A 9,506-nucleotide genomic window follows, 5' to 3' on the forward strand; every position below is an offset into this window, starting at 1 on the left:
ATCTGCTTAATCTCCAGCAAGGGAGATTTAGGTTAGATATTTGGAAAAAACTTTGTAACTAGAAGGGTAGTTAAATACTGGAATGGGCTTCCAGGGGAGGTTGTGGAATCCCCATCATTGGAGGTTTTAAGAACAGGCTGGACAAACACCTGTCAGGGAAGGTCTAGGTTTACTTGGTCCTGCCTCAGTGCAGAAGGCTGGATTTGATGTCCCTGCCAGCCCTACATTTCTCTAATTCTACCAGGAGTCAGGACAATGAAAGAAATTATCACCAGTGTGCAGAAGACTCTATTCACTCCTAAAACAAGTACCATTTTATAGCAAGCTGCAATCAGAGAAACAGAAGAGAAGGCCATTTTATTATGTTTAATAGCCGAGTCAGGCTGATAAAAGAGCAAGCCACAAAAGCCCTGCAGCACAGGAACAGAGGGGGAAAGCGAACAGTTTAATGCATTTTTTCCCTTTTGAGGTAGTTGTAAACGCAGCTGTACATCTATCTGGTTTGGAAATGTGGCCCTGGATGTCAGTTTTAAGCTGGGAGGAGCAGTGGTTAAAGGAGACTGAAAAGGGGGTGCTCTTATAACACCACCATAGGGGACGGGGAGCTGTGGGGAGCTCATCCAAGCCAGGGAATGGGGAAAGCATTCTCTATACTTTTAGCATCACCAGCCAAGGAGACAAGGGAACCCTGCTTTTAACAGCAGGACTGTATTCTCCCCTGCCTTCCTTTATTTTAACCCCTGATGGGGAGGCTTTCGAGGAATGGAGACCACACAGATTGAGTAGGACAGCATGGTGGGGCTTTGTGGGAAGAAATGTTGAGTCATAGTCAGTGTCTCGATATGATCCAGAATGAGAGTTTTTGGGGGTAGGGACTGCGGGGAGATTGAGGGAAGAAACAACACTTACTACAGTTGAACATGGTGTCAATATATCTGATCCAGCTGGGGGCCAGTCATGGTGCTTTATTTTGACTCGGAACAAGAGAGTGAAAACGTGGGGAGTTCTGTTTGTGATCCACCTTCTGTGCTGTCTTTTGGCCCTTAATTAGAATTAATTTTAACAACTGGAACTTCATGCCAGAGACACACCCCCGGGTGGGATCAGGATTCAGAGCTCTGGAGCAGGCCAGACTGTTCAATGTACAGAGACTCAGGACACCAGAGGGAGGAGCAACTGAAGGTATGTCTACACTACCCACTGGATCGGCGGGCAGTGATCGATCCAGTGGGGTCGATTTATCGCATCTAGTCTAGACGCGATAAATCGATCCCCGGGCGCTCTCCCGTCTACTCCATAAAGAGAGGCACAGGCAGAGTTGATGGGGGAGCTGCAGCAGTCGACTCACCGCGGTGAAGACACCACGGTAAGTCGATCTAAGTACGTCGACTTCAGCTACGTTATTCACGTAGCTGAAGTTGCGTAACTTAGATCGATTCCCCCCTCTGCCCCCCACCCCCCCAGTGTAGACCAGGCCTGAGTGATCTTTATTTGTGTACTATACTAGTCTTTTTAACTTTTCCTCTAATGCCCCCTAATGGCCTACCTACACAATGGCTCCAGGCAGCCACAACTACATAGCATTATGCAGCAGACTGGAACAGATCCTAAACAGCTGTTTACCTGCATTTCAGCGCATTGTCTCTCTCACTTTGCTTCCCCCCACCATAATCAAATGTGTATCTCCTCAGTATGCAGACAGGTGCTCCTGTCTCTTACAGGCAGCCCAGGAGGTAGAGATGATGCTTTCACTGTGCCCAACACTGTGATTCTATCAGTTATATTTACAGAACAGAGCCTGTTTTGCAATTCAAAGGTATGAAACTTTCCTGTGTTTAACTTTGCAAGGTTTTGGCAGTAGCTGCAATGTGGAAATGTTAAACGCAAGTAGCTGTGCCAAAGTCCTTCTTTACAGTAAGCTACCCCTGATGGCAACAATTTCATAAAAAGCTCTTAACAACTGGGATAAACAAGGGCTAAGAGACAAAGATTTCTTTTGTTACATTACAGTTGCATTCTATAGCATAATTTGCTTCAATTGCAAAAAATCAGTTATGTTCCTTTAAAGATTCTAGGGCGAAATCAAATTTTCCTCTCAAGTTATACCAGTAAAAATTATTATTTATTATTTGTATTATCATAGCACCTAGAAGGTCCTAATAACCTCTACCAGGCTGGGGACTTATTGTGCTGTACAGACATGGTAAAAGACATTTCCCTAGTCTCTGCCCCGAATAGTTTGCAATCTTATTTTAAGATAAGAGGTAACAGGCAAAACCCACACATTAATGGGCTGGAGTATATGGAGGGAGGACAGGTTCACCGTAACATGCACAAGTAGCTTCATAGGCTAGCTATGTGCACAGTTTATACATAGCGATTTTGTCGTTGGCGCTTGAGACTGGGGGGTCCCCTTCACTAACCCCCAGGGGGACTCTCACCTGTGTTAATGGAGACAAATGAGCAGATCATTAGAGATCGTTTCAGCTCTCCACCTGCCTACCCATTATCAGCATTCTGCAGGCATCACGGTCAAAGTACGTTTTATAGAGGGATCTGAAGAGGAACAGGGTTGTGGTTTCAAACTTTGTTGAGGAGGCTGTTCGCTGCATAAGGAATGTATTGGGAGATTGCACGAACGTGATATGGGAGAAATGGTCAAGTGCGTGATCATGGCTGGAATAGCTAAAGGATTAATGGGGCAGGTAGCCACAGGGTAACAAGTCTTGTGGGTGAGGGAAGTGGTAGATGTGGTATAGCTTGACTTTAGTAAGGGTTTTGATACTGTCTTGCACGGCTTCCTCAAACAAACTAGGGAAATACAACCTTGATGGAGCTACTATAAGATGGGTGCATAACTGGTTGGAAAATCGTTCCTAGAGAATAGTTATCAGTGGGTCACAGTCAAGCTGGAAGGGCATATCAAGTGACGTCCTGCAGGGATCAGTTCTGGGTCCGGTTCTGTTCAATATCTTCACCAGTGATTTAGATAATGGCATATAGAGTACACTTATAAAGTTTGCAGACGATACCAAGTTGGGAAGGGTTTCAAGTGCTTTGGAGGATAGGATTAAAATTCAAAATGATCTGGACAAACTGGAGAAATGGTCTGAAGTAAATAGGGGATGAATTCAATAAGGATAAATGCAAAGTACTCCTCTTAGGAAGGAACAATCAGTTGCACACATACAAAAGGGGAAATGACTGCCTAGGAAGAAGTATTGCGGAAAGGGATCTGAGGGGTCACAGTGGATCACAAGCGAAATATCAGTGTAACACTGTTACAAGAAAAGCAAACATCATTCTGGGATGTATTAGCAGAAGTATTGTAAGCAAGACCAAAGAAATAATTCTTTCGCTCCGCTCTGTGCTGATTAAGCCTCAACTGGAGTACTGTGTCCAGTTCCGGGTACCACATTTCAGGAGCAATGTAGACAAATTGGAGAAAGTCCAGAGAAGAACAACACAAATGATTAAAGGTCTAGACTTATGAGGGAAAAATGAAAACATTGGGTTTGTTTAGTCTAGAGAAGAGAAGACTGAGGGGGGAACATGATAACAGTTTTCAAGTACATAAAAGGTTGTTACGAGGAGGTGGGAGAAAAATTGTTCTTGTTGACCTCTGAGGATAGGACAAGAAGCAATGGGCTTAAATTGCAGCAAGGGAGTTTAGGTTGGACATTAGGAAAAACTTCCTGTTTGGGTAGTTAAACCCTGGAATAAATTATCTAGAGAGGGTGTGGAATCTCCATCATTGGAGATTTTTAAGAGCAGATTAGACAAACACCTGTCAGGGCTGGTCTAGATAAGAGGTCTTCAATCTGAGGGGTTTGAAGTAACATTCAGGGCGGGGCTGGGGCCTGGACCAGCCCCCACAGGGGGCGGGGAGGGAGTGCTACCCAGCTCCGCTCCTGACTCCGGCCCAGGCCTGGCTGCTGGCCCCACGCCCGGGGTCCTGGCTGCCGGTTCCGCGCCCAGCCATGGCTGCAGGCCTCGACCCCTGGCCAAGGGTCTGCTCCCGCCCCTAGCTGTGGCCTCAGCCCCCTTACCCATATCTGCATACCCCCCTCCTGGAGCCATGAGATAAAAAGGTTGGGGACCACTGGGTTAGATAATATTTAGTCCTGCCATGAGTGCAGGGGACTGGACTAGATGACCTCCCGAGGCCTCTTCCAGTCCTACAATTCTAGGATTTTATGCTGAGCTAATAGGTAGGGTGGGGGCTTCTCTCTATTTTAATTTATAATAAAGCCACCAGTGATTATAATCATGTGCATTCACATAGCACCTGTTCTTTACAAAGGGCCTTAAACAACTTTACAAAGAATGTCTGAGTTCACAGCACCTTTTTGAGCTAGGGCAGTATTATTAGTTTACAAATGGGGCAATGGAAATACAGAGAGGTAATGTAATTTGTTCAGAGTCACACACACTGAGTTGGGAGTAGTATCCAGAAGTCCTGGCTCACTGTCCCTTTCCCTTCCTCTAAGCACTAGACCAGTGGTTTTCAACCTTCTTTTCATCTGCGGACCCCTAAAAAATTTTGAATAGAGGTGTGGATCCCTTTGGAAATCTTAGACATAGCCTGCAGACTCTCAGGGGTCCACGGACCAGAGGTTGAAAACCACTGCCCTAGTTGATACTGCCTCTTTGGTTTGTATGTCCAACTGCTGACTTGTTCTTTGACATTACTCCTCCTTGGGAATTCCTTCAGACCTGTTAAGCAACATTCCCCTTTACAAATCCAAGGAAAAATGCATTTTCCATAGCTCAGTGGTGAATGCACAGTCCCGACACAATTCTGTCCCCCAAACTCAGCATTGTCCAGTTTTGCAAACTCAGCCACAGTTTGCATTGTCTCACTCTGTGTGAATAAGCAAGTCCATGAAGTTTCTGAATAGGGTGCCCAAGGCTGAAGCTGGAGATTGCAAGGCACTTTGCCTCTTATAAATACTGAAAGATATACATGTTTGGAAGATGTTGCTGCAAGATTGCTCTCGACGCATATTAAAGGTTTCATTGAATATTGCTTAGGTGAGGAATGCCCAGAGGCTATGTGTAGATAAGATCATCCTTTAGAGGTGTGTAAGTGGTGCAGTTGAACAGATTACCTCACAGTTATCTAATTCAGGATGCAGTTTTTTCTGTTGACTTGGGACTTAACCCAGCATTCCACAAAAGCTCCCTTTTCACTTCACTGGGAGTTTTAGGTGCACAAGAATTAAACCCCTGGGTTCATTTTTGCCATCTATTATCTTCTAATTCAGAATTACTATAATTACCTATCTTTCAGTCAGGGAATGACTGGGCCAGATACTGGGCCAGATTCAGCCCCACTCTGGCCCATAGAAATTTTCCCCAAGACAGGGGCAGTGTAGGGCCAAGGTGCAGTCTTATGCCATGCTCCTCTATAGCCCCTGGTGTAGGGGTGTACTGCAGGCAGGATAGGGAGTGGGAGTGGTCACAATAAGAGAAGGAGCAGGGAATGGCCAGATTAGCCTATATGTTATGGTTAGCCTGGTATAAATTAGAGTAACTCTGGGGTTGCTCTAAATTATGACAGGAACCATACCAACCTCTGGAGCAGTTAGAATTATGGTGGCATGAAACAGTAGCTATGTCTGTGCTGTGCGACTCCTGGGAGGTGCACCACAGATTTTGGTCTACTACAGTGATGGACACTAAACAGCACCATAGACATAGACAGACACAGATACAGTAGCACGAAAAGAAACCAAGTCTTCATCTACCCTAGAGATTGTTTGTATCATCTGACCCAGCCAGACTATATTGCCAGAGACAATTCTGTATATCTCCAGAGAAATATTGCTTGCCCCCATCAAACAGATCTACAGTGGTGTGTCCTAAGTCCATGAACCTAGTGTGATCTCTTGATCCCTAAAGTCTTTGAAACACAGAAACAAAGAGTACGGTGTTAAACAGCAGAAACAACAACAGCAAGACCACTTGTTTTATTCTGCTCCATACAGAATTAGGTTGACAGGAACAAATTGGCTTTTGATTTGTGCTTCAGTTCAATTCGCTTTGCTATTTCTTTCTATTTTTTTAAATAAAATATATTAATTACATTTTGTTTAGGCATTCAGCATACAAGTACACGTCCAGTTCCATCAAGGAGTTATTTCATTTTTTGTTGGTGTGCCTTCCTTTCTTCGACTTTTACTCTGTTGCCAACATGAAATAAATTGCAACAATTATCCCCATGTCATGCTGTATTTATAGACATACTTGATTCTTTAGCAATGCAATTGTACTGCTTTGCTTACCTAGCTGATGCATGGAGTTCTTGAGTTAGGGTAGATGTGGAAATCAGTTGGGTATTTGCATTTACATTTGCAAAAGGGAATATGTGTGATGGGCTTACGTGGCCTCATCGGTCAAAACAAGAGAAATGTTTTGCACACTAGACATCACTTGCATTGCTCCACTCTGTGAATAAGCAGGTCCAGAACATTTTTGAAGAGGTTACAAGGCACGTTACCTCATTCAGGAATACAAAGGCCAACAAAACGGTCTCATATCCAGTAGCTAATTCGCTATCCTTCAAAAAGCGTCATGCCTGTGTGCTCTATTTTTAAAAGCTTTTAGCTGTGGTTGTCTTGCTGAGGGGGGTCCTGCAGCTGAGGAGTTCTGTAGATAAAGGATGAAATCCTGACTCCACTGAAATCAGTGGCAAAACTTCCATTGACTTCAACAGAGTCAGGATTTCACCCAAGACCTCTAGTGTTCTCCCAGTATTGTAACAGAATAAATTATTCCATCATAATTCAAGATACAGTTTTGGAACTGTAAAGGTTCGAGTCGGGGCTCGACCCTTCAGAACAGGAGGGGAGCCACACCGACTCCCTACTCACGGAATAAACAGTCAGTTAGCTCAGGACTCAGACCCTTGGGTGCAGGGGCTGAGTAAACCACAGTTAAAGAGCCCAGGCCCTCCGGCGCAGGGCTGGGCAAGCAAGCAGCTCAGAAGCCCAGGCCCTCTGGGCAGGGGCTGGGCAGGCACACAGTTCAGGAGCCCAGGCCCTCTGGAGCAGGGGCTGGGCAGGCAAACAGTTAAGTAGCTCCGGTCCTGGTTCGAGGCGGAGCGCAACCGTCAAGTAGCTCAGGCCCCCTGGTGCAGGGGCTGAGCAGATAAGCAGTTTAGTAGCCCGGGCCCTGGTTCAGGGCGGAGCACAGACAGTCAATTAGCTCAGGCCTTCTGGAGCAAGGGCTGAGCAACCAGGCAAGTAAGGAGCTCAGGTTCCTACCTGATCGTTGGGTGAGGGGGAAGCCTGCCACCCGTGAGTGCGGGTGGCAGGGGGGGACACAGGCCCACCCACTCCACTGTGTCCCAGCCCGGGGCCCTAGCAGCGGTTACTGCCGCTGCCGGTCAGTGGGGTATCCTGACCGAAACACACTGACATGGGTTCACATGCGTCTACAGCCTGACCGGGGTCGGTTACCCCCGGGCTACTTCCAGTGTCCCCCTCAGGGCCTACCTCGTCCGTGGCACCGGGCTCAGTCCAGTCCATCAGCATGGGCTCCTCTCGGCCGGGGCTTGGTGGCAGGTCCGGCAGCTCCGTAGGGAAATCCGGCCAAGGGCACTCGGGCGGCTCCTCCAGATAACAGCAGGGCCGCAGGGGTTCTGGTGGGGCCTCCCCCTCGGGGTCGCTGTGGGGGAGTTCCAAGGGCCCCTCCCAACGACGGGAGCGGACGGGCTCCGGCGGCTCCTCCTCGTAGTGAGCTCGGGGCAGCTCCGGCCAGCTAGGGCGTCCGCCTCGGGCCTCAGAGGTATCCTGGCGGGGAGCTCCTGGCCGCACGTCTGCTCCCTGCGGTGGCCGGCGCCTGACTGAGCTCTGGCGGCCGGCCTTTATACTTCCTGTCCCGCCCCGTGACTTCCGGGGGGCGGGGACAGGCGGCGGTGGCTCCGCCCACTCGGGTGTCTGCAATGGTGCTCCCTCTTCAGGACAGGAGGGGAGCCACACCGATTCACTACAGGAACCTTAGAGTTCCTTAAAAGACGTAGCTTATTATTTTTATGTCACTTTCAAAAAATATCACTTCCCCCATGTTTAAGAATAAAAATTGCTGAGTGCCCTGTGCTGCTGTGCGTTAGTGAAGTTCCTCTTTTCGCCAGCATGCCATGTGAAGGTTGGTCATGTGAAAGACCAAGTGAAAGGGAGAAGACAACATCCAACCTCCCTCCTCAAATCCGGACATGTTGCTCAATGACAATGAACATCTCTTTTGGAGTTTCATTTCTTCTTTTAAAAATCAACAGCTAGCATGCACTCTTGCTGTACAAAATGGCCGCTGCCAGGGCCGGCTCCAGGCACCAGCGCAGCAAGCAGGTGCTTGGGGCGGCCAACGCAAAGGGGCGGCATGTCTGGGTCCCTCTCGGAGGGAAGGACCTGCTGCCGAATTGCCGCCGAAGAATGCAGCGGCGGCGGTAGAGCTGCCGCAGAAGTGCCACCCATTGCGGCTTTCCCCCCTCCCCCCCCCCGCCGCTTGGGGCAGCAAAAACGCTGGAGCCGGCCCTGGCTGCTGCATAGCACCCAGGAAGTAGCTGCATTTTAACAGTTGGTGAGTGATACCCTGTACAGTTTTTTACCTCTGCTGCACTTCCCTAAGTCAGCAGGGATTCACCCAAACAGGAAGTTGGCAGATATTTTCAGTGAGGCGTCTCTCCCTTAGGAATTCTACTAGAAGAGGCTGCCTGCGAGACAATGAGCCAGTGCATTCCACAGACAATTTAGCCATTGCCCTTCCTAGCCAGTGGGTCTTGCAATTTGGAGTGGAGCAGCCTGGGTTATCGAGTAAAGTCTGCAGAAGCCAATATAACTCAATATTGAATCAACAGGTAGATTTAGATTATTACTGTTGCAACAGAACACAGCCTAATGACTGTACTCAGGACGAGAGGAACAAAACTATAAAGGCCAACGAACAAGATGCACCCATAAATATCCACATGCTACGTAAAAAAAGAGGCCTAAGGAGAACTCTTAGATTGTGGTGGGTTGAAAGAGTATGAATTTAATAGCAAAGCAGCATGTAACCTGATTGTTAGGAGGACTCAGTTATGATACTGATACTGAATATGATACAGTATCATCTAGAGTGCAGGGCCCCATTGTGCTAATCACTGTACACACAGATGCTGAGAGTCCAAGCCTGCCCCACAAAGCTTACAGACTGAAGAGACAAGCCAAAGAATGGGACAGGAAGTACTCCTAACCCCATAGAAATAGGGAATTCATGCATGGTGAGCAGGGCCGGCTCTGGCTTTTTTGCCGCCCCAGGCAAAAAAGCCTCCGGCCGCCCCCCCCCCCCGGAGGAAGGGCGGCTGGAGCCCCGGGGGGAGGACGGCAAGCCCCGGCGGGGGATCCGCTCTCCCCCCGCGGCCAGAGTGCCGGGGGCAGGGCGGCGAGAGGGCGGCGAGCCCCGGCTGGGGCTCGGCTCTCCCCCCGGCGGCCAGAGCGCCGGGGGCAGGGAGGCGAGAGGGC

Source organism: Emys orbicularis, chromosome 7 (assembly GCF_028017835.1).
Source record: "Emys orbicularis isolate rEmyOrb1 chromosome 7, rEmyOrb1.hap1, whole genome shotgun sequence".
NCBI lineage: Eukaryota > Metazoa > Chordata > Testudines > Emydidae > Emys > Emys orbicularis.